The sequence below is a fragment of the Danio rerio genome, chromosome 14 (genome assembly GCF_052040795.2).
Source record: "Danio rerio strain M-AB ecotype USA chromosome 14, GRCz13ab, whole genome shotgun sequence".
Classification (NCBI taxonomy): Eukaryota; Metazoa; Chordata; class Actinopteri; order Cypriniformes; family Danionidae; genus Danio; species Danio rerio.
The window spans coordinates 32,885,469-32,910,677 of record NC_141034.1 but is presented as its reverse complement, the minus strand read 5'-3'; the positions used below and the strand labels follow the sequence as shown (position 1 = coordinate 32,910,677).

Below are 25,209 nucleotides of genomic sequence, written 5' to 3'. Positions count from 1 at the left end.
ATCACTTCTGTTTACTCTATATACTAATGAGTGCTTAAACAGGCACTCACAGAATTTTATTCTTAAATACTCAGATGATATGGTAATTTTAAGTTTGCTGAAAAACAAGATCCTGTTTCTGTTTATTTTTCTGAAATTGACTCGTTTGTTGAGTAGTGTGATGAAAACTTCTTAAAAGTTAATGTGGAAAAAAACTAAGAAAATAACCTTTACATGGATTGGTCTCTAACATGGGACACTCAAGTTACCTGGATCTGTAAAAAAGCTTTACCAAAAACGTTATTCTCTGTTGACAAGAAAATCATGTACTTATTTTATCAGGCTGCATTTAAGAGTGTCATCAGGTATGGTCTATGAACATGGTATGGTAATCTTTCTGTAAATCTTAAAATCCCAAAATTGTAATTTTAATATTATCAGAAATGCTTATTTTAAAAGTTTATAGAACTTGCTGAAGTGCACTGTGAGTCCACAGAAAAATCACAAACTCTCGTTGTTTAGAATCTCAATCAATCAATCAATCAATCAATCAATCAATCAATCAATCAATCAATCAATCAATCAATCAATCAATCAATCAATCAATCAATCAATCAATCAATCAATCAATCAATCAATCAATTCTATTTAGTGCAATCAACTTGCATTTATTGATTCATTTTTATTTATTTATTTATTTATTTTCATCAAGAATGAGTAAAGTTAGTGTGTATAATTTTAAGCAAAACCTTGTGAAAATATGTTTAAAAAATGTAAAAGTAATAAATGTAATTATAAATGATAAAAGATATAATATAAGCTAAATAAATCTTGTCTTGCTGTTACTAAAACAACATTAACAGCTGTGGTACTAAAACTTGCAAACAGTGAAATCATCCAAGAATAACTCATTCTTAACACCCACACAAAGAAAGACTTACCATGCAACTACCCAACACAAATCCAATGATTGCTTGCAACGCAGACAGCTTTAGAGGCCAAAATCTTTATTTTCCTTTTCTACTCTGGAATATTTACTAGCTTTATTTGCAGTATTTCAAACAACCACACATGAAAAATTCAGTTAACATTTCATGTTTTAAATATCATATGCAGTCTACAAAATCAGTAACAAATTTAAGAAACATAATCTTTTAGAAAAAAAAGGTTCTTCTAGTTAGAAATTTTAATCTGCGGTTTGATTTTTCTAAGCAGGAGCCAGCAGCACCTGCCTTCTTTTCCTAAATTCCTCCAAAAAAAAAAAAAAAAGACCCAGACACATGCAAATAGCAAGACCCAAAATAAAGAAAGATAGAGAAAACAAGTTGTTTCAAAGTCTGCCCCCGGACTCCCGAGAGAACAGTTGATGCCCGAACGCCTCCCAACATCTGCAGTGTAATTAAAACAGTACTGTCTGGCCATCTTAAATATGAAATGAAACAACTAATCAAGCTTTTCAGGGTCCTGAATAAGCCAGCTGCTTAATAAGAATTTCATTATGAAAGATAAAACAGAAAGTGCCCCACAGTGTTCGCACTGTTTTTATTTTTTTTCTCTTTCTCATTTGAATAAGAGATGTCCTGAGACAACCTCTTACCAAACAGTTACGGGCCATCGTCTGTTGAGCACGAGGCTAAATCCTCCGTAATCACTGCTGCAATTTCAGCATTATACTGTAATCTCATTATGCCGTAAAGTTATCACTGACCTTCTCACACTCTAATCAAGAGATATACAGTCATTATACTAATTAAAACTCTAGCTGAGGCTCCTTTGCGCAATTAGCAAAATTTTCACCTGAGAGAAGAGGCTTCCGATGCTGGAAAAGCACTTATTTGTATTAAAAGTCCAAAAGCGTGAGTCTTTTCATCTCCACAAATCAAAAGCACAGAGTTAACAGGCCTGACAAATGAATTGTCAGAAAAAAATGGCTGTTCTGGCTCTGTTCCAAGGTGAAAGTAAATAAAAAAAAAGTGTAAGTTTGCATATCGGACAACTGTCATGGGGCCGCAAGCAACTCATTTCCTGAGCCTCTGATGGAAAGGCACTTTTCCTGAGAGATCTCGCATGGATCATGTAGAGTCGACATATTGGCACTTGTCATTTAGTGGTACTGCGTTTACGCCAGGCCCGAGGGCATAGATCAAAGGCAAGGGCAAGTGTTGAGCTTTATGGAGTCTCTGCATTAGGTAATAGCCTGCAACTATTTAATGTACTCAACGATGACATCAGGCTCCTTAATATGAAAAAGTTACACTTTTATGGGTTTTAAAGGTTCCTATTTTTATTTTAGAGGTCACCAATATTAGGTTTTTATCCATTCAACGTCAAAAAGACTCTTTAAATTTCTCATATTACACTTTATAACATCACCTCTTTAATCACAATGTCATAACCCATAATTAATGGGGCCTTTTTGTTTATTTTGTACTGTTCCCTGAGATCCAGTCATAATAGCTAAAAGCTAAAAATGTTCTATGGTTCCTAAATAAATTTTAATTTTCAGCAATGATAATAATAAAAGACCCAAATCAACATGTTAGAATGATTTATGAAGGATTGTGTATCACTGAAGTAATAATCCACATAGGCTCATTCAGAAAATGTAGCCCTATATACATTTCTGGAGATCGTAAATTATGTAGCCAGAGCTACATATGCTGCATTTCATAGCTGCATTTCATCTGTAAAATGAACAATATTCCTTTTCTTACTTACCAGCTGACCTCTAACTGTACCTCTGTATGGGCAGCTTTTCCACTGTTGCCAGTTTGTCGGTTAGCTGGACATGTATATTGGCTGACTTGAGACACAGAGCACAGTTGACCACAACAACAAAGTTTGAGTTCAGCGTAGAACGGTTCCAGAAAGTAGTTAAGACAAAAACAAAAGTCCAAAAATAAAATAAACAAGTAAATAACAGGAGAATGTGGTAAATTCTGAAAACGTGGTAAAAATCAGGGGGGTTTTCTTTTTCTGAATTGTTTTTTAAAACACTATGGTTGGGTTTAGGAAAGAGGTTGGGCGGGTCAATATGTGCTTTTAAAACACTATTGGTTGGGTTTAGGGAAGGGGAAGGGTGAGGTTAATGGTCGGTTGGTCAGTCAGTAAATCAGTCGACAGCGGCCTCTGGTGGATTTATGCAAGAACAGCAGAGGCAAATGCCACACACAAAACAAATTTGAGATGTGAAACAGCGTACACTGCGGCCTCTGGTGGATTAAAACAAAACTGCTAAAAAAAAAAACATAGCTCCTGGGAAGTGATTTGTGGTCTCCATAAATTTATGTAGAAGTACGTTTTCAGAATAACCCTGGGTTGGTAATAAAGCTGTTCTGATTACATCTGACCAAAGAGGTAATTGACCGTTTAAGATATTTTAACACACAGCTTTACTTTTTTTACAGAGCAGGTCTGAGTGTTTGATAAATATCTTATTTTTAGTTGTCTAAGGGTTTGCTGGTGTTTGACAGGGTGCGCGCGACGTGTCTGAAGAGCGAGGAGGGATGCGGTGGGGAGAGGTGAGAAGGGTGCGTGATGTATTTGAGGACCGGGAGGTAGACAAGCGATTTCTGGGATATTATCACTGGTTTGTAGGCATCAGAGTCTCTGTACCTTTGCAGGAGACTCCCGGAACTTCAGGGAGACATGGGATGTCTGGAATGACCTCTCGCCCAACACATAATTCTCTCTTCATATAGCTGAATGCCTATTACACATCAATAAAACACTGTGATATAGTCGGGCTCGGATGGTATCGCTTTCTTACTACAATTGATCCACTCCAGAGTTTGTTTGAATCGAGCCGAGACCCCCTCATTCAGGCGATCTCGGACTGATTGTTTTTTGCACTGACATATGCCAAACAAACTGCTCTAACTGGGCAAACGAGACAGGTTCCTAAACAAAAGTCTAAGTGTGAAAGCACCCTAATATTGTCATTTACAAAGTAACACATATTCCCCATTTCGCATAATCGCCATTTGCCTGCAAAATATGATCACACTGACCTGCCCAAAAAGCTTCCACTGATAATGTGTTTACATCATGTCAATTTAGATGCCAGTTGCATGCCAACTGAACTACTTTCCACTAATTACAGTGTATTACTATTTATAGACACTCAAAGATGTGTCTTTTTTTTCTAATCAAAAATTCTAACCACTTGTTTAATGGTTTAAACCAATGTTTAATGCTCGCCAAATTAGTGAAATAAATACCAAACTCCAAAAAAGTACCTGTAATGAGGACAACTGTATTTATCATCTGGAGATGATGCAACTGTCTATGTAGAAATATTTTGCTTGAACTAAATAAAAAATACAAATAAAAGTAATTTAACATTAGAACCCAATAGTTCCATGACCGTTGAGTGCATGCAGTTATCTGTCTTGCTGACCATGTCATCTCATGTACGAAATATGGGAAGACTAATCAAACCAAAACATGTTTTCTTTATTTACTCATCACCAAGTGCTTCCAAACCTTTATGACCTTCTTTATTCTGTTGAACACTAAAGAAGATATACTGAAGAAAGCTGAAAACCTGTAACCACTTACTTTTTATAGACAAAGCAAATTTTTTGGAAGGTAATGGTTACCGGTATCCAGCTTTCTTTCGAATATTTTTTTTTTTGGAGTGTTAACTAGAAGAACGATGCTCATAAAGGTTTGAAACAAATAAAGGGTAAGTAAATGATAAGAAAGAGATGACATGGTGGCTCAGTGGTTATCACTGTCGCCCCACAGCAAGGTCGCTGGTTCGAGTCCCGCCTGGTCCAGTGGCATTTCTGTGTGGAGTTTGCATGTTCTCCCCGTGTTCGTGTAGGTTTCCTTCGGGTGCTCCGGTTTCCCCCACAGTCCAAAAACATGAACTGTAGGTGAACTGGGTAAACAAAAATGATTATGAGTGTGAATGACAGTATGGGTGTTTCCCATTACTAGGTTGCAGCTCGAAGTAAAACTGCATAAAGCATTTGCCAGATCAATTGGTGGTTCATTCCGCTTTGGCGACGCCTGATAAATAAGGGACTAAGCTGGAGGAAAATGTATGTGTTTAACCAACTATAATTTCATTACATCATTCATGTTCGGCCACAGTGTATGTGTGTATGACTGAGTGTGTATACAAGTTTCCCATTATTGGGTTACAGCTGGAAGGGCATCCACTGTGTAAAACATATGCTGAAAAAGTAGATGAATAATGGACAAAGCTGAAGTAAAAACGAATAAATAAATGATATCAGAATTTTCCTTTTTTGTTGAACCATCCCTTTAATGCCTGAATTAAATCAATTGAACCATTTCTAAATGATTTCAAAGGGATTAAATGACAGTGGTTTCTGACCTTCGATGCATTTAAAACTGCTGTACTCAAAATATTAGAACCCAACTACCATATGACCTGCTCTTAAAAAATGTAATATTGTTGCACCAAAAGTCTGTTAAAAAAAAGTACCACTCAGCCTTCCAAAACTGCCTTTTAGCAGCGAGACCACACTTGATGAATAAAAGAAGCAAACACCACAGTTGACCACACTAAGTTTCCTAAGTACACCTTTTAGCATGCAAAACTCATTTTAAGAGCTGCTGAAAAAGGGCATCCTGCAGAGCGAGCCGTTGTTTCTCGTTAAGCTTGCGACTGACTCGTCGCAGCGACCAGATCCTGACACGCGTCACATCCAATCACATTACTGGCCCGTGACGGACTGAATAATGAATGAAAAGACATTCCACGGTCTGACCCAGATGGATGTGTTTTCCTTACCCCCCAAAAGACGGCTTAACGCATGACGAGACTAGAAGCGGATTAGCGCGATAGGCAATTTAATAGGTAAAACACAATCAGCACGCACGCCAAAAACTGAGAGGCAACGGAATGACTTTAAACCCACAAGGACATCATTACAATTGGGCTGAATGATCTATATTTCACAAAAAAAGTGATGATGAATGAGTAATCAGCAATGTACGCAGAGCCGCCACCCAGTAATAACAGTCTAATGATGCATTTTGGCAATCTGCTGCCCACTCAGGTTAGCAAACATTACTCACAGTGCAAAAAAGCTCATCATGCACACAGATGGAGGTGGACGCAGAGATGCGCAGAGGATTGCGATTCGCCTCTCATAAATGCAGGTTCATAAACAAAACCAGATTTAAAGGGCATGCTGGAGACAAACACACAGGCACCTGAAGAGCGATCAAGATGCAGGTATATTTCAGGCTGATGTAGTGTGACAAGAGAATTGGTTGTGCTGTGAATAGGGCTAAGGTTAACGTTCCTCCTCTGCATTTAAAGAGCCAGTGTAAAATGCATCTAAAATGGAGGCCTGGGACAGACGAGGTGAACATTCATCATGGCATGCAGCCACACATTCACACGTGCTCGAACCTCTCTCTCCTGTTCCACTTCCCTCTGCCAGGCCTATACATCACTGCGCTCCCAAACCAAATGAGGCAATCGCTCAAAATTATTTGCATATAAACTAATGAAACATTGCAAAGTTAAACTCTCTTGAATGTTAATTACAAACGTAATGCACAATTTGCTGATTAATGTTTCATTGCATCTTGTAGGGAGGGACTTGGGGAAAAGCGCTGTGGCTCTGCGCTAGACAGTGGAAGGTGTTTATGCTCTAGCTCAACGTGTACAACTTAAATCTGGAAGGAAAATGATTTATGTTTTTTCTCTCTTTTTGTGGAGGATGGATTTACAGCCATAATGAGTTAGTTAGTTAGTTAGTTAGTTAGTTAGTTAGTTAGTTAGTTAGTTAGTTAGTTAGTTAGTTAGTTAGTTAGTTAGTTAGTTAGTTAGTTAGTTAGTTAGTTAGTTAGTTAGTTTAAAAACGTAATTGCTTGATGTATAAATTATAATTTTTCCTATTTCTTACACACCTGGGAACACAATATTGACGATCTGATGGTAACAGTTGGAAGGTGTTTGATAAAGTATGTCTCTCACCACTGAGAAACAAGATAGCTTTATTTAGTACTTTTTCTTTGTATTTACAGTGCATCCATAAATAATTAGTGCTTCACTTTTTCCCCATTTTTTAATGTTGCAGCCTTAATTTATATACTCAAAATTCTGCACACAATAACCCATAATGACAATGTGAAAAAAGATTCTGAATTTTGAAATTGCTGCGAATTTATTAAACATAAAAAATGCTGAAAAAAATCACATGTACATAAGTATTCAAAGCCTTTGCTCAATACTTTATCGATGCACCTTTGGCAGCAATTACAGGCTCAAGTCTTTTTGAATATGATGCCACAAGCTTGGCACGCCTGTTTGGGAAATTTTGCTCATTCCGCTTTGCACTACCTCTCAAGCTCTATCAGGTTGGATAGGAAGCGACAGTGTATAGCCATTTTCAGATCTCTCTAGCGATGTTTAATAGGATTTAGGTATGAGCTCTGGTTGGGCCACTCAAGGACATTCACAGAGTTGCTGTAAAGCCACTCTACTGGCGGTGTGCTTTGGGTCATTGTCCAGGTGAAGGATGAACCGTCGCCTCATTATGAGGTCAAGAGCACTCTGAAGCAGGTTTTCAATCAGGATGTCTCAGTACATTGCTGCATTCATCTTTCTCTCTATCCTGACTAGCCTTCCAGTTCCTGCTGCTGAAAAACATCCCCAGAACATGATACTGACTCCACCAGCATCATGGTATTATCATGGTGGTAAGCGGTGCTTGGTTTTCTCCAAACGTAAAGCCTGGCATTCACTCCAAAGAGTTTAATTTTAGTCTCATCAGACCACAGAGATTTAGTTTCAAATGGTCTGAGAGTCCTTTAGATGCCTTTTGTCAAATTCCAGGCGGGGAGTGGCTTCAGTCTGGCCACTCTATCATGCAGGCCTGATTGGTGGATTGCTGCACAGATGGTTGTCCTTCTGTAAGGTTCTCCTCTCTCCACAGAAGAACGCTGGAGCTCAGACAGAGTGACCATCGGGTTATTGATCACCTCCCTGACAAAGGCCCTTCTCCCCTGATCACTAAGCTTAGATGGCCGGCCAGCTCTAGGAAGAGCCCTGGCGGTTCCAAACATCTTCCACTTACGGATGATGGAGGACACTGTGCTCATTGGAAATTTCAAAGCAGCAAATACATTTCTGTAACCTTCCCCAGCTTTGTGCCTCGAGACAATCCTGTCTCAGACATTTACAGTCAATTCCTTTGTCTTCATGCTTGGTTTGTGCTTTGACATGCACTGTCAACCCTTGGACCTTATATAGACAGGTGTATGTCTTTTCAAATCATGTCCAATCAACTGAATTTACCACAAGTGAACTCCATTGAAGCTGCTGAAACATCTCAAGATCGATCGGTGGAAACAGAATGTACATGAGGTCAATTTAGAGCTTTACAGCAAAGGCTGTGAATACTTATGTACATGTGATTTTTCAGGTTTTTATTTTTAATAAATTTTCAACAATTTCAAAAAATATTTTTTTTCACATTGTCATTAAATTGAATCCATTTTGCAATAAAGCTGTGACATAAAAAAAATGTGGAAAAAGTGAAGCACTAATACTTTCCGGATGCACTGTACTATCAATGCTCTTTATCTTAATTCCCAGCAACTGGCTGCTGTTACCACCGCCCCCAATGACCTCTTCTGGGCCCCAGAAGCATTTCCATACCAACAGATTACACAAAATGTTGCAATACGTCTAATAAAAGCAAGACAAAACATAATTAACAATGTGTTGTCAACATTTAAAGACAAAAGTTTATTTAAGAATTCTCTGTTGAAGCTTTTTCCTAACACAGTCAGTTCATACGTCCCACTTAAGTTTATTGTCCAACATCACACCCAAACATTTAAAATTTGTTATTAACGGAATTTGCTCCCTATTCATTAATGTGGGATGAGTTTTGCTTTGTGTTCTATCTCTAAAATCAATAACCATCTACTTAGTTTTAGGAATGTTTAGGAGGTGGTTTGAATTTTCAAGCCAGTCTAAAAAGAAGTCAATAGAACAGGGCTGTATTCTTTCTCCTCTTCATTTAAAAGGCTCACCAAAGCGGTATCGTCTGCTACCTTTACAATATATCTCATTTTAAATGAACTCATACAAGAATTTGTATATAAAATAAATAATAATAGAGATAAAACACAACCCTGGAGAGCTCCAACTAAAGTACACTTTTTATCTGAAATAAAACCTCCCATTTTAACCTGTTGGATTCTAGAGAAAATTGGTCAACCAGGCAATCATTTTGTTGTCTAATAAAAATGAATTTGCAAGTGTAGCAGCTGAGTTCTGACATCTGAGTATAATATAATAAGTTCTAATACAATGAGTTCTGACAACTGAGTTTGTCATCTAATTTTGTAATATTATAATTCTTGGGTGAATACTTTTCTGCATTTAGTCTATGCTTGTGCGCAGAAATGTTTAAGAACGCACTTTACACGACATCCCAAGAAGAGCTCATTGGCACAGAATTAGAATTTACATAAGGAGGAAGAGGATCATCTGGCGCTGCTGCATGTAGAGCAGAAAGAGGCATTGACATCAATAATGCATGATCAATCTATTCATCCTTATTAATTATTCATGCTCTCAAAACTAGACAGGAAGGCAAGGTGTGAAATATATGTCATCATGTTTTTTTTTTCTTTCTTTCTGCCAAACAGACACTATTTTTATTCTATTTGAACACTCGACCCAAGATTCTGAAGCCTGCCGTAATCGGTTTAGCTGCCAGCTGGAATATCCAACGTTGTAACGTGATTCACTCTGACCTTTTTCTTTGTCGGAGAGAATTTGCATAGTGAGGTGTCTTAAGGCAGATAATCTCCCAAGTTCCCTTGTACAAATGAAATTACCATTTGTGCTTTTAGGGATTTTGACTTGTCAATGTTCTGAGAAAAACATTTCTCTCATACAATCATCACTGAACATCTGGTGCACACACTAATTTACACTTGATAACCAGACTATAGTTTACGTATAATTAATTTGTATGTACCAGTGTCAACAGACACAAAGCACTAAAGTCATTAAACAAGCAGATAATATGCTGCTGATATAAAACCTGAGGTTATGCCAAAATATACCATGTAATCCCAAATTCAGTTTAGTGGTGTACTGCATTTGAATGGACATATGCAAATACCTGTAGAGTTATTTTTTATATAAAAACTTTTCACTTTATTATAGTCATTTATAATAAGCACTACATTTTGTTTTGCATTATACTGTACTTTTTGCACTATATAAGGTTTTGCATCTGCACAACTCTAGTTTGCACTCCTTGTAAGTGTAATTGTATTGTTTAAAAAAAATGTATATTTCTTACATTTTCAGACAATATTATATTTGTATTTATTATGATATTATTAATGTCAAATTCAATTTATTGTAATTTCTTGGTCACCCTTTATTTTGATGGTCTGTTTGTTGAATTTAAGTTACACTACATCTACATGCCAACTAATTCTCATTAGATCATAAGTAGACAGTTAGGTTGAGGTTGGGTTTAGGGTTAGTGTAAATTGACATGCACTTGCAAAGTTTCTTATAGTCAGTTAAATGTCTGTTAAAGTTGCAGTATCAGCAGATATTAGGCAGACAGTCTACTAATACTCAAATGGACCAACAAAATAAAATGTTACCAATTTCTTTTTAAAATTCTATTTTTGTATTAATATTATATGCTAGGCACCTAGGGTCTGAAAGTATCACAATTTCGATTCTCTGTCCTGTACATGTGGTTGAATTGACAATAAATCTGATTTACACTTTTGACTTGACTTATGTCTCAAAGGTTTACCAACAGTTATAACAATAGTTGTTTAGTACTTGTTTATTCTTCTGTCAAACTATTGTGTTTCTTATTTCTGTTGAACCCAAAAGAAGACATTTTGAAGAATGTTGCTAACTAGTAGCCGCTGACTATAGAAGACAATGGCTCCCAGTCAACATTCTTTGAAATGCTTTATTTTCTGTATATAAAAAAGGAGAAATATACAAACCTCATAAAGGTTTATTCCTTCATTAAATTGTTTTAGAACATTTTCAATGTTAAGGATTAAATGTATTGCACATCGACGGTTTACTCTTCAGTGTTTGGACTCTCAGCAGTGAATATTAAAACAATGAACTGAACTAAACTGAACTAGTCTGAAGTAGGGTTGTAACAATATACCGGTATGACGGTCTACCACGATTTGAACGTGCATGATTATCATACCATGAACAATTGCATATCAACGGTTTTAACCCTTAAAGACCGAGACAGCCGCACGCGGCTAAAAATAAGTATTGCTCTTAAATGTTTAATAACTTTTGATCCGCTGATCCCATTCATACAATTCAAAGATTGGCATAAAGAAGAGAATCTCAGCTTTCCAGTGCTGTATCACATAACATTCACATCACAGGACTTTCAGAGGCTCCGGAATAAGTGCGGTTACGTCATCAAAATTTGACAACGCTGATTTGACAAAGAAACGCTCATCACTGTGTCTCCGGACAAACCAGACATGATACATTGATGCATTGTCCCTCCTCCATGCCAAGATTGGTTCAAACTCGCTATATCACAACCAATAAGCATAGGTTTCGCTTTTGTTTGTGGACCAACAATGAGCTTTTTGAACAACACGGAATGAGAGATAGGCATACATTTATGCGAGGCTAAATAAAACGCAAAAAAAAAAAAGTTTTGCATGAAATAATTCTCATACTAAGTACTTTTGCATGCACAGCAGCACAGAAACATGACAAAACAGTGACACAGCAAAGACGAACTGCTGCTCTTGCTGTTTTCAAAAGACGCAAATGAAGGTGCAGCTGTTTGTCTGCATTGCAGACAGCCATTTCCAAATCCATATCCACAGACAACCATATCCATGCTGGCACATAAAACCTAAGGATGTTCCATATTGAATCTAGTTTCGTTATGTAACTATTTGTAGTACAGTAAATATTTATATCTATTTTTTACTGAGGATTTGCACCATGTTTATTTGGACTTTGACACATTATTTATTATTTTCTTATTTTTTTATTTGTTCATTGTAAGTGGTGTTGTTTATAGTAACTGAAAATATATTATTTGGAAAAAGTCAAATTTGCTTAACTGTTCTATTATTTTGTAACACTTTTTTTCTGTTTAGTTCATTCCCAGACCTTTTGGGCAAATACATTGTCAGTAAATAAATGCATTTTTTCCCCCATAGAAAAACCTTTGTTCAGTCAGAAAATGTGTTCTTATTCTTTTCAGGGTCTTTAATATGAGAATTACTATTTTATACCGTATACCGCGAAACCGTCAAACCGTGGTATTGTTTTAGACGATTATCATACCATAAAAAATTCATACCGTTACAACCCTAGTCTAAAGTAAACTGAACTTAAAATCTTAAAACTGGACTGACACTGGTTCAATTCACTATAATCTTTTATGTGAAGCTGCTTTGATATAATCTACATTTTGAATGCACTTTTCAAAAAAAAAAAATAATAATTAAAACATTTTATTAAATGCTCTGTCCCTTTACATAAATCTAATAAATGGAGGTGATGTGCAACACCGCAACACTATTTTTGATTACTTTTAAACTATTATAACATTTTGTAATAATAATAAATTCACACTAAAGATTGTGTACTTATTATTGTGTGTGTGTGTGTGTGTGTGTGTGTGTGTATAGTGTGTGTGTGTGTGTGTATATATATATATATATATATATATATATATATATATATATATATATATATATATATATATATATATATATATATATATATATATATATATATCGATCCAAAAAATATGATAAGTAAAAGATAAATCGAAATAAAAATAAATAAATGCAAATATAAACTACACCGATAAAAAGTAAAAAAGTACAGCAAAGAACTAACAGAAGGCATTATATTACAACCCAAAATCAAAAAAAGTTGGGACAGCATGGAAAACACAGTAATTTCTAAATTTACTTTGACTTGTACTTCTTTTTCTGTTTAATAAACGCATATTTTAATTTAGTTCTGTAGTTTTAAAACACATTTCAAGTATTTAAGTCAGGAACAGTAAAGCATTTATCACTTTGAAATGTTGCTATTACTTTTCATAACATTTAAAACATGTTTGGGGACTGAAGACACCAAGTGATGAAGTGTTTCAGGTGTAATTTTATCCCATTTTTCCTGCAAACAAGTCTTAAAACGAGCAACAATATGGAGTCTTCGTTGTTGCATTTTACACTTCAAAATGTGCCACACATTCTCTATTGGAGACAGATCAAGACTACAGACAGGCCAGTCAAGAACCTGTATTATCTTCCTCAGCAGCCAGGGCTTGGTAATGTGTGCAGAATGTGATTTTGCATTGCCTTGTTGAAATATGCATGGGTGTTCCTGGAAAAGAAGGAGCATATTGTGCTCTAAAATCTCTTTCAGCATTAATGGTGCCATCATAGAAGTGCAAGTTACCTTTGCCAAGAACACTAATGCAACCCCATACCATGACAGACCCTGGCTTTTAAACATGTTGCTGGATACAGTCCGAATGATCCTTTTCTTCTTTGGTCCGGAGCACACAGCATCCTTTTCTCCCAATAAATCCCTAAATGACTGATTCATCTGACCACAGTATGTGTCTCCACTGTGTGATGGTCCATCTTAGATGCCTCCGAGCCCAGAAAAGTTGACACCACTTCTGGACATTGTTAACATAGGTTAGCTCCGTTTTAGCACAGTACAGTTTTAACTAGTATTTGTGGATGTAATTCTCTATTGTGGTACTTGAAAAAGGTTTGCCAAAGTAGTCTAGAGCCCGTGTGGTGATATCGCTTATAGATGAATGGCGATTCTTGATGCAGTGCTGCCTGAGAGATCGGATATCACGGTAGATCAGCTGGCAATCCTCAACCCATCTTTGCTCCTAAAGAACTAGACCTTTCTTGGATGCTGCTTTTGTACCAAATTATAATTATAATTACCTGTTGACATCACCTGTTTCAAATCACATCATTATTTAACCAATTTACCTGCTTTCTAGCCCTAAAATGAAATATTTTCTGTCCATATTGTCTGCAATGAAATGCACATCACAGTAAATTCGGAAACTTTTTGTCACATCTTTTTCTGATTTGGGGTTGTAAAAGTTATGTAAATGCTATTGTGATAAAACAATATTAAAAAAACTGGTATTACCCTCAAGTAGAAACAAAAGCTTGAGTGTATTTTACACAGCACATATGTTAGGAATAAAAAAAATAGGCCGTGTTCTTATTCTGTGTACTTGTGGGGTGTGTAATGCATTCATGTGTTCCTCTGCTTGACTGACTAACTGACTGATGGATTGATTGGCAGTGGCAGGCCTGAGTTATTCATGTTGGGCTGGAGGCAGGTTGTCAGGCTGGTTCATTGGGGTTCTGGGAGAGTATCGGTCCTGCTTTTGGCCCTGGAGAGAAGGGGGCAGCGCGAGCAATGGTCTGGTCCACTCAGGCATAGCCGAGCAGTGGGAGACTGCAGCTGTTCTCCCTGGTGTTGACCACTTTTTATCCCACTGCCTGTTCTGGACCCTGACAGACTGGACACAGTCTGCTACGCCTGGCTACACGCTACCCTTTCCAAGCACAATACCAAACTGCTCACACAAACACACATTATCACACACGCATGCAAAGAAAGAATCAGCGGGGAGAATGCTGGATGCTAGATGCTCTGGTTGGTTCACACTGAAGTTTCTCTTCTCATCACACATCCAACAGTTGTCTTTTTTTAACATCACAGCATCTGGTTTCAAACGAAGGTACAGATGTGAGGACTATAACAGCAGCTGATTATCATTGCAATGAGGTAATGATGAGAAGCAATGTAAATCCCCATGAGTAAAGCCCCGAAGTCTACTTTGCTTTTGAATGCGCAGCCTTTGCAACTATAGTTTTGCAAAACTGCAAAAGAAGTTTAAAGTGAATATGCGAGATGCTCAAACTAATATCTGATCTCCGTCATTCTCTATACGGTATGCATATGATTAAAATACAAAGTAGACTTTGTAGCCTTTAAGTAAACTTACTGTGAAGCTATTCAGTGAGTCAACAAATACTTCTTATATTAATCTGTAATGTAATTCTACTCAGTAGCTAAAACTTGCACAGCAACAAACTATTCTTTCAAAACTTTATCAAAAACCTTTTTAAAAAGCAAAATTTCAACACTTACTCTACTTTAAGATTTCAAGGCAAGGAATTCTAGTTAATTAAAATCTGCTGAAGCACATTAAGTTTGAGTCTTGCTTCATGTAATCAGTTGCTGAGCTCATTTAACTTTTTGTTCCATTAGATACAATGAACTTTAAGTAATATTGAGTAAAATGAACTTGTTTCATTTGATAAATTTGATCGTTTGGATTTATATACACTATTTAACTTTAAATTGAATCTCTCTAGTGCAAAACTACCTTAATTTGCTAAGAGAGATGAAGAAAAAGAGCTGTTTCTGGGGAGACAGACAAGGAAAGCAACCTGCAGTGTCACTCACTACCCTCCTACTCACACTCCAAAAATATTACTACTGCTTGCTCAAACTACCTTAGTTGTTTTAAGTTCAGTCCACTTTGTTTGTAAACCATTAAGTTAACTTAAGCTTTTGAGTTGGGACAACTTGAAGGAATCGTCTTGGTCCAACTACCTGGTTAGGGGATTTGTATTTTTCAGCATGCTTTGCGCAGGTATTGATTTAAAAGAGAGAAATGTTGACAATAAAAGTAATCTTAGGTGTTTAAAGTTAATATAAAGATTTGTAAGAGTTAAATATTTTGCTTTAGTTTGAAAATGTACACTGTAAAAAATACAAGGTTCCACACAATTCATTCATGTTGTCCCAACACAAATCGATTAACTTAACACTTTTAACAAATTTATGTAAATTGAAAATAAAAAAATAAATTGTCCCAATGAAATCTCAAGAATTGTGTTGTTTTAGCTCATTTTAATTAAGTACTTTAAACAAGTAAAAAAAAAACTTTTTGAGTGTAGAACAGTTTCATGTAATGTTTTGAGTTTGGAGATCACCACCTTGCAGAAGCACCCATGCTTTTGGTGTTAGAAGCTTAATTAGTAAAAATGCAATATGTTTCTTTGCTCAGTGAGCAGTAATTGTCCTAAAATTAGTTCTGAGATCAATCAACTGTATATGTAACTCATGAAATATGCTTAACATGGCTCTTTTAGTTTAGGATAACTTAAAACTAATACAAATAAAAATAACTAAGAGACTTTGAAATGTACAACACATAATAGACATACATGATATTATCAGATTGATTTTAGGTTAAACACAAATACAAATGTATTGAAACTTTTATTTGATAAAATCATGTTGTATTAACTCAATTGCATTTAATTGTGCGCATATATATATATATATATATATATATATATATATATATATATATATATATATATATATATATATTTTTTTTTTTTTTTTTTTTTTTTTTTTTAGTTGGTGCTAAACAAGTTTATTGGATGGAAATCCTGCCTCAATTAAATTGAGTTCATCCAATGAGTAATTTTTTTCAATGCAATCCTTTTTAAAGTTAGACATGAAAGTACAGCATTCCCCGTTTAGTTTATTATCAACAATATAGATAAAGGGAAAATACTGTTAATAGCAAATGTCAGTTTTCTCTTTATTTAAAAAAGTTATAATATATTACATAGTACATATTATTTTTTTTCTGTGCAATGAATAATGTCTGATGTCTTACTGAGTGCAGTTCACCTTTATTTCTCAAGTGGCATGTCTATTACACAATGATAATGTGATATCTTGCTGATAATTATGACAGACATAACAAATAAAGACAAAATTCATTCAATTTAAAAGAAAACAAGTAACACTTATAATGGCTTAAATTTAAAAGGTTTAATTGCAGAGCCAATACTGAATGCCATCAAATATAATTGTCACTTTTAATTGATGGTGGATTTAGTAAAGCTGTTAGCAAAATAAATAATGTTTTAAATATGATTTATTGATAATACGGGTAATATTTTGACATATAGTGAATATGATCATTTTTATAAACTGTACATGGGTCTGTGGAAGTGTATTCTGATAGTAACAGTGAGGATTTCCTTAAAGATAACTCCTTTATGTTTAAAAAACAAAAACAAAATAGAATGCTTTATTTTATTCTTTCTAATTATTCAAATATCAGATAGGCTTTTGCTATTGGATTCAGTTTTGCAAAAGTTCATCCACAGTATATTTATATAGTACTAAAACAATTATTCCTGCCGTATGGGTGAAAAAAACAGGTAGCACATTGACCTGCAAGGCAGGTTTTATATTTTGCAAAACTATAAACATTTAATACAAAGACTAAAGCTAAAATTCATTTATTCATTTTCTTTTTGGCTTAGTCCCTTTATTATTCAGGGGTCGCCACAGTGGAATGAATCACCAACTTATCCAGCACATGTTTTATGCAGCAGATGCCCTTCCAGCCACAACCCTACACTGAGAAACACCCATATACTCTTGCATTCACACAAATACACTACGGCCAATTCAGCTTATTCAATTCACTTGTACTGCATGTCTTTGGACTGTGGGAGAAACCGGAGTAAACCCACACCAACACAGGGAGAACATGCAAACTCCACCCACACAAAATGCCAACTGACCCAGCTGGAGCTCGATCCAGAGACCTTCTTGCAGCGATCGTGCTACCCACTGCACCACCGTGACGCCCCAAAACTAAAATTATTAAAATTAATTTAGTTAAATTTATTTAAATGGTTAATAATCTATCAATGAAGTTGTTTCACATGGAACATAAAACCTTAGACATTTACACATTTACACTGGACGTTCTGGACCCAGTACCAAAAGTGAAATGAGCTTTGGGTAGTATCGCTTATTACAGTGTACAGAGACCCAAATTTATCCAAAAAGAACACCTAATGGTTAATAGCTAAACAGCTAAAATTTACAGTTAGACTAAAGGTGTGATTATAAATTTCAGTCTTTGTCAATGTTATTGAATAAAAAGGTGTCACAAAATAATAGTAAACTTGAGCATATAATTGATCATATAGTATTTTAATAAACTTAACTCAACTGACTTAACTCAACTCAACCTAAGTTAACTAAACTGAACTGAATTAAACTCAACAACTCATCTCAACATAAGTTAACTGAACTGAACTCAACCTAAATTAACTGAACTGAACTCAACTCAACTTATGTTAACTGAACTGAACTCAACTGAACTCAACTGAACCTAAGCTAACTCAACTCAACTCAGCCCAAGTTATTTGAACTTAAATCGAACTTAACTGAATTGAACTTAACTAAACTCAACCTAAGTTAATTAAACTTAAACTGAACTCAACTGAACTAAATTTAACTCAATTCAACTCAACCTAAGTTATCTGAACTGAACTGAATTGAACTCAAGTCAAGTCAAGTCAAATCAAGTCAAGTCAAGTCAACATAAGTTAAGTTAACTGAACTAAACTCAACTCAACCTAAGGTAACCAAACTCAACTCAACTCATCCTAAGTTAACCGAACTCAACTCAATTCAATTTAATTCAATTCAATTCAACTCAACATAAGTTAATTAAACTTAATTAAATTGAATTAAATTGAACTGAACTGAGCTCAACTTAACTCAACCTAAGTTAACTGTACTAAACTCAACTAAACCTAAGTTAACTGAACTAAACTCAACTCAACCTAAGTAAACTCAACTCAACTCAACTCAACTCAATCTAAGTTAACTGAACTGAACTCAATTGAACTCAACTCAAAATAAGTTAACTGAATCCAACTCAACTCAAACCCAAGTTAACTGAACTGAACTTAATTGAATTACTGTAAATTGAACTGAACTCAACCTAAGGTAACTAAATTCAACTCAACCTAAGTTAACTGAGCTCAATTGAACTGAATTTAACTCAATTCAACTCAACCTAAATTAACTGAACTGAACTGAACTGAACTCAACTCAACTCAATTCAATTTAATTCAATTCAGTTCAACTCAACTCACCTTAACATAAGTTAACTGAACTTAATTAAATTGAATTAAATTTAACTGAGCTGAGCTCAACTCAACCTAAGTTAACTGAACTAAACTCAACTCAACCTAAGTAAACTAAACTAAACTCAACTCAACCTAAGTTAACTGAACTCAATTGAACAGAATTTAACTCAATTCAACTCAACCTAAGTTAACTGAATTCAACTCAACTCAATTCAATTTAATTCAATTCAATTCAACTTAACATAAGTTAATTGAACTTAATTAAATTGAATTAATTTGAACTGAACTGAGCTCAACTCAACTCAACCTAAGTTAACTAAACTAAACTCAACTCAACCTAAGTTAACTGAACTAAACTCAACTCAACCTAAGTTAACTGAACTAAACTCAACTCAACCTAAGTAAACTCAACTCAGCTCAATCTAAGTTAACTGAACTGAACTCAATTGAACTCAACTGAAAATAAGTTAACTGAATCCAACTCAACTTAAACCCAAGTTAACTGAACTGAACTTAATTGAATTGAATTACTGTAAATTGAACTGAACTCAACCTAGGGTAACTAAACTCAACTCAACCTAAGTTAATTGAACTCAATTGAACTGAATTTAACTTAATTCAACTCAACCTAAGTTAACTGAACTGAACTCAATTCAATTCAATTCAATTCAGTTCAGTTCAAGTCAACTCAACTCACCTTAACATAAGTTAACTGAACTTAATTAAATTGAATTAAATTTAATTAAGCTGAGCTCAACTCAACCTAAGTTAACTGAACTAAACTCAACCTAAGTTAACTGAACTCAACTCAACTCAATCTAAGTTAACTGAACTGAACTCAATTGAACAACTCAAAATAAGTTAACTGAATCCAACTAAACTCAAACTCAAGTTAACTGAACTAAACTGGACTGAATTGAATTGTATTGAACTCAACTAAACTCAACTCAACCTAAGTTACCTGAACTGAACTGAACTGAACTGAACTCAACTCAACTCAACTCAACTCAACTCAACTCAACTCAACTCAACTCAACTCAACTCAATTCAAATGAACTCAACCTAAGTTTACTGAACTGAACTCAAGTCATCTTTACTTCATAAATAAAACTGTGAAATAACATTTTTATAACAATCATATATTTCTATATGCATGAAGAAGATCAGGAAAAAAAAAAAGAAACCACATCACTTGGAAAGGAAAAACGCTGTAAGAGCGCAGGGTGGGAGTTGGAGGAACAGTAAGCTCTGTCATCACAAAGACAAACTGAGATGTAATTAATAAAATAATGTTCGCACCACCCTCCATTTCCTTTTTTGTGGCAGCAACAAGAGGGAGCAACACTTAGCTCCACACTGCTGCCTTCATAATCTATTCCCTCTGATTGTCCCTGATTCTCTCTCTTTCCCCTCCGCTGCTCGGCACGCCATCGCTAACAAGCTCAACCAGCCACCAATACATCAACTGCTTCTCGTTGTCAGGCCGGCCACTTGGCCACATCACACACAATTACGCCACTTCGCACAAGGCCCATTTCGCATATGAGAAATACATCACAAGCCGTGCTTCCCGCAATCCTCGATTCTCTTCCAAGAAATGTGAGCTGAAATCTGATGCAAAGATTTGCTTCGGCGGGGCATAAAGGTATCTTCTGCGTATGGCCGTGTGTTTTTGATGCCTGTGAATTTCCATCTGTTTGGTACGTGTTTAAGTTTGTGTTCAAAGACAAAGGTGAAGGATCTGTCTGAGATAACAAGTGAGAGGGGGAAAAAACAGAGGCTGCCGCTTATGCATACATAGCGAATATCCGATGGCGGCAAGGCATTGCATTTCCGTCTGCTTTTCAAAGGATGCGATGAATATTTAAATATGCATAGAACTGACAGGCTAACCTATAAAGAATCTGAATGAATAATAAGAGCCGGCTCCATTGTTACAAACTTTTCTCGACGCTGCCGTGCAACTCTGAAGAAGTAAAGAGCGTGTGAAGAAATTGAGCAGGAAACCGAGGGTTGGAATTAAAGAATTAGTCAGACAAAGGGACTGACGGGAAATCGAATTTGCGTGTTAAGGCAAGACACTGCTGGAAGAAGCACAGTTTTTCAAGCATCTGTCAAAAGATTTTGACCTTTATGGGTTTTCATGAAGTTTCTTTTTTTCACTCTAATGTAAAGAAAAACTCTTTTAAGTGTTTCTTTTGTCACACATTTGAATTACAGTACACATTTTGTGAGACACATGAGTTTTTTTCTGTAGAGCTGAGATATATATCTCCACCAAACGTTATCGTTATTTTTTTATATCTATCTTTTCAAGGTTCCTACCAAGGGATTTGTTCACGCATAATTTGCAAGATTAAATAAAACATTTTACTCTACAAAACACTGAAAATTAATGGTATCCTGTCTGTTAGTTTCTGAATAATGTAGTGATAAAAAGAGGCCTGTCTAGTATTTCCTGAATAATGCAGTGATAAAAAAGGGTCCCAAAATTCGCCTGACTAATGTGTTGGAAAACTGAAACAAGTTATGAAACTGACTTCATCCTTCATGTCCTACAAATGTATGCAAATGAACACATATTTAATGAAATAATGTCTAGTTTGCATATTTAAACAACTTTTTACAAAACTTGTAATGCACAAAATGTTTGCATTTCTAAATATAATCAATCAACTGAGGAAGTATGGTGATATTTATTTATTTTACCCTATTCATCTGTGGTCTCTTGCTTTCTGAAGCATTATTTCAAGCAGATCCAACATTCCCCTGTCCACTCCATTTACAATAGTGGTTGGGTTTGTTTGCTGCTTGTGAATGGACTCTTTGATGTGTGCAGCTCTGGGATGAAGCAGCACAGCTCATATTCATTTATTTTCAAATGACAAATATTTACTATAGTGATTTAAGGGTTTTGAGCAGGCCATTTATTTGTGGGATTTGTGTGTGGTTAGTTTGTGTTGTTGGACTTCACAGATGATATACCATCTTCATTTTAGGCCCTTTTCCCCAACGCTTTTGCATAGGACCTTTTTAATCACAAAACACTGGTTTTAGCAAATTGTAAGTGTGTCTTTTTACAGAGCATCTTACCATACCTGTGTAGACCAGCTGGACCTAATGAAACAGCAATAGTAATGGTTAAATGGTTAAAACAACATAGCATCTGTGCTGTGACATAATATGCTACTAAAATAGAAGTTGAAAATTATTGTATTTAGATATAGTTGAAGAAAAAAAATTAAACTACCATGAATGTTTTTGTAGTTCCCATGTGTATTTTAACATTTTAAATATAATAGTTGTAATAAATAATTTCTAATAACTAATGTATTTGCCATGATTATGTTATTCATGCCACTGAACACCCGTGGATTGTTCTGTAGCTAGTTTAAAGAATAATAATAATAATAATAATAATAATAATAATAATAATTTATTAAGAGTGCTAATAATATTGACCTTAACATTTATTTATTTATTTATTTATTGTTGTTGTTGTTGTTATTGTTGTTTAATTCAACCAACTTAAAAGAAATAAGACTCTCTCCAGAAAATTGTTATATTTAAAAACATATATTTATATATTATTATTGTTGTTGTTGTTTTTATTGTTGTTGCTATTTAATTCAAAGCAACCAAAAATAAATAAGACTCTCTGCAGAAGAAAATTAGTATTATTATTACTATTATTATTATTATTATTGTTGTTGTTGTTGTTGTTGTTGTTATTGTTGTTGTTGTTGTTTAATTCAAGCCAACCTAAAAGAAATAAGACTCTCTCCAGACAAAAATTATAATAGTAAATACTGTGAAGAAATATTTTGCTCTGTTAAACACATCTTCTGACTCATTTTTAAAAGAATAACATTTTCACAGGAGCTCAAAATTCAGTCTGTAAAAATACATTGGGACATAATTAATACCAAACAAAAGTAAACATAGCATCATGTTGGATGGATGGAAGGATGGATGGATGTATGGATGGATGTTTGGATGGACGGATGGATTAATTGATTACAATTTCTAGTATACTGGTATTTTGGGAATTGTCATGGGGATAACTAAATAATAATCATACATTTTTTAGACATTGCCTCTTTATCATTTTTTTACATAATGTTTTGTATAATTAATAAATAAAATACTTTTATATATTTTTTGTTATTAAGGGAAAACTAAAGGAATATAAGAACAATATAGCAACAGGTTGATCATATGCAGTAACATAAAATTATGCATCTATGCCCACAAGCACCTCTATTCAGGTGACTTACAATTTCTCCAGTCATTTTGTCTACTTAAACCGAAATCATTATTTCCCTCTACTTTCACATATAGTATCTACATCACAATACCCAAACCAAGTCACTGTGCTTTAATTTTCATTTTTGATAATTCATGACACGCATGTGTAAGCCAAAATTAGAGAAAAAAACTCTTTTGTTTAGTATTGAAAAAAAAAAAAAAATCTATATTGTAATGTTCTTAATCCCCAAACCCATTAATGGTTGCTATTATTCATCTTTGAGGAACTTCGATAAAAACAAGGTCACAAACACAAGAATGCATTTTGGAATGACCGATGCCACGGTTTCAATCAGCAACTTATGGTATCACCTTAAAACTATGAGTTCTGCTGGATCCGATAAAGAACAGCATTCAACAAACCTCACTGTGACTAATGACCCAGGCGAACCCATCCCCTCCTCCCAGACCTCATATCAGCTCCTGTGACATTTAAAGCAGTAAATGCCAGTGGCTGCAGCTGAGGAGTGAAGGATATCTAATGGAAGGCAAGGAGGCAACGCAGCTGATTCAATCATAACGGGTAATAAAGCCCCTCATCAAGCTGCTAACATCGTAGGCGCTCAATTCACTCCAAATGAGACCTGGAATGATAACAATAACACAAACATACGCAGAGAGCTGATCTTGGATCGTCTAGTAAGCGTATCAGTACACAGTCCAATGAATCTGCATTAGGGCCAAGCAAAGGTAGCGATCCAGAGTCTGTGGCTTCCCAAACACTCCAAATTAGGAAACTCGGATGGAGCTCGGAAACAGCTTGCCCTCCTATTTCTCCTCCCATGTTCCATGTCACTGTACCTCCCTGCCCTACTGATGGAATAAATCATGACGGCGCGATAGTTTTAATGGCTTTTTAATGAGTCTAATGTTTTCTGTTTTAATGAACTTCTTACATCAGCTTTAATCATTCTGAGGGAATGAGAAATGATTGAGGAATGGCCTACATTAATTTAATTTACTGTTCAATCTGCCCAGCAGTCTCTTGCAAGCAGAAACAACAGAGAAAAACGACAAAGGAACTTGTCTAGTCTGATCTGTGCAGGCAAACAAGTGTAATTTACGACGCAACATTAAAGGCTTGTTGTTTCTTCCTTATCACCAATTAAATAGCTTTGTCGTGACCCATTGATTTGGGTTCAAATCCCACGAAATAAAGTGCGGCTTAGAGCATCGACGCGTTAATCAGTCTAGACAACTGCTTGTTCCTCTGGTATGAGCATGTCAATCACAGTGAAAAACGCCGGGGAATGAGCTGACAGGGATGGAGGGCCCTGGATATGAATGGATAAGATGCTGTCACCGAGAGTGTTGAGGAAAAAATTAAGATTGATTTAAATTCTGCTATATATCCTCAGTCAAACCACACCTGCCTATTTACCATACATTTCATTTAGTGAAGGCAAAACTAATAAACACCCGTCATCCTAAATGTTATCATTAGTGCGACCCAATTCATATTATTTTGTTTAGTTTAATTTGCATCAAACGTAAGTAATTATAGAAGTCTTCCAAGCCCAAAAACTTGCTTATTATTTATTCACCCTCGTGCTCCAAATCTGTTTAGAAACTGACAGCCACTTGCATCTATAGGGAAGAGAATACAATTAAGAATACACATAAGTTAACATCGCTACTAGTTTACAAAATATCTTCTATTGTTTTCCAACAAACGAAATAAACTCATGTGGAGTGAATTGAGTAGATTATAACTTTTGCTTAGTAGTTTATGCCTTTAAATATACTATCATGTAATACAGGCATGATAAAAAGCATGCATAAATAACAAAAAATGGAATAAATAATATACGCAATGTAAAAAATGATATTTCACATGATTCCTTCATGTTGTCCCAACACAGTTAAGTAAACTTAATTGAACATAAAACA

General features: G+C 35.2%; 1 protein-coding gene and 1 long non-coding RNA gene across 2 annotated transcripts in view; one reads left to right on the top strand and one right to left on the bottom strand.

The window, feature by feature from the left end:
- The window catches only part of tenm2a (teneurin transmembrane protein 2a), a 1,216,147-nt gene that overhangs the window by 1,011,754 nt on the left and 179,184 nt on the right, over positions 1-25,209 (bottom strand). The window lies entirely within an intron of this gene.
- LOC147840830 (uncharacterized) lies at positions 1,546-10,033 on the top strand. The gene is made up of 3 exons (XR_015507582.1): positions 1,546-6,783; positions 6,821-6,930; positions 6,994-10,033. It is a non-coding gene; the product is annotated as an uncharacterized LOC147840830 (long non-coding RNA).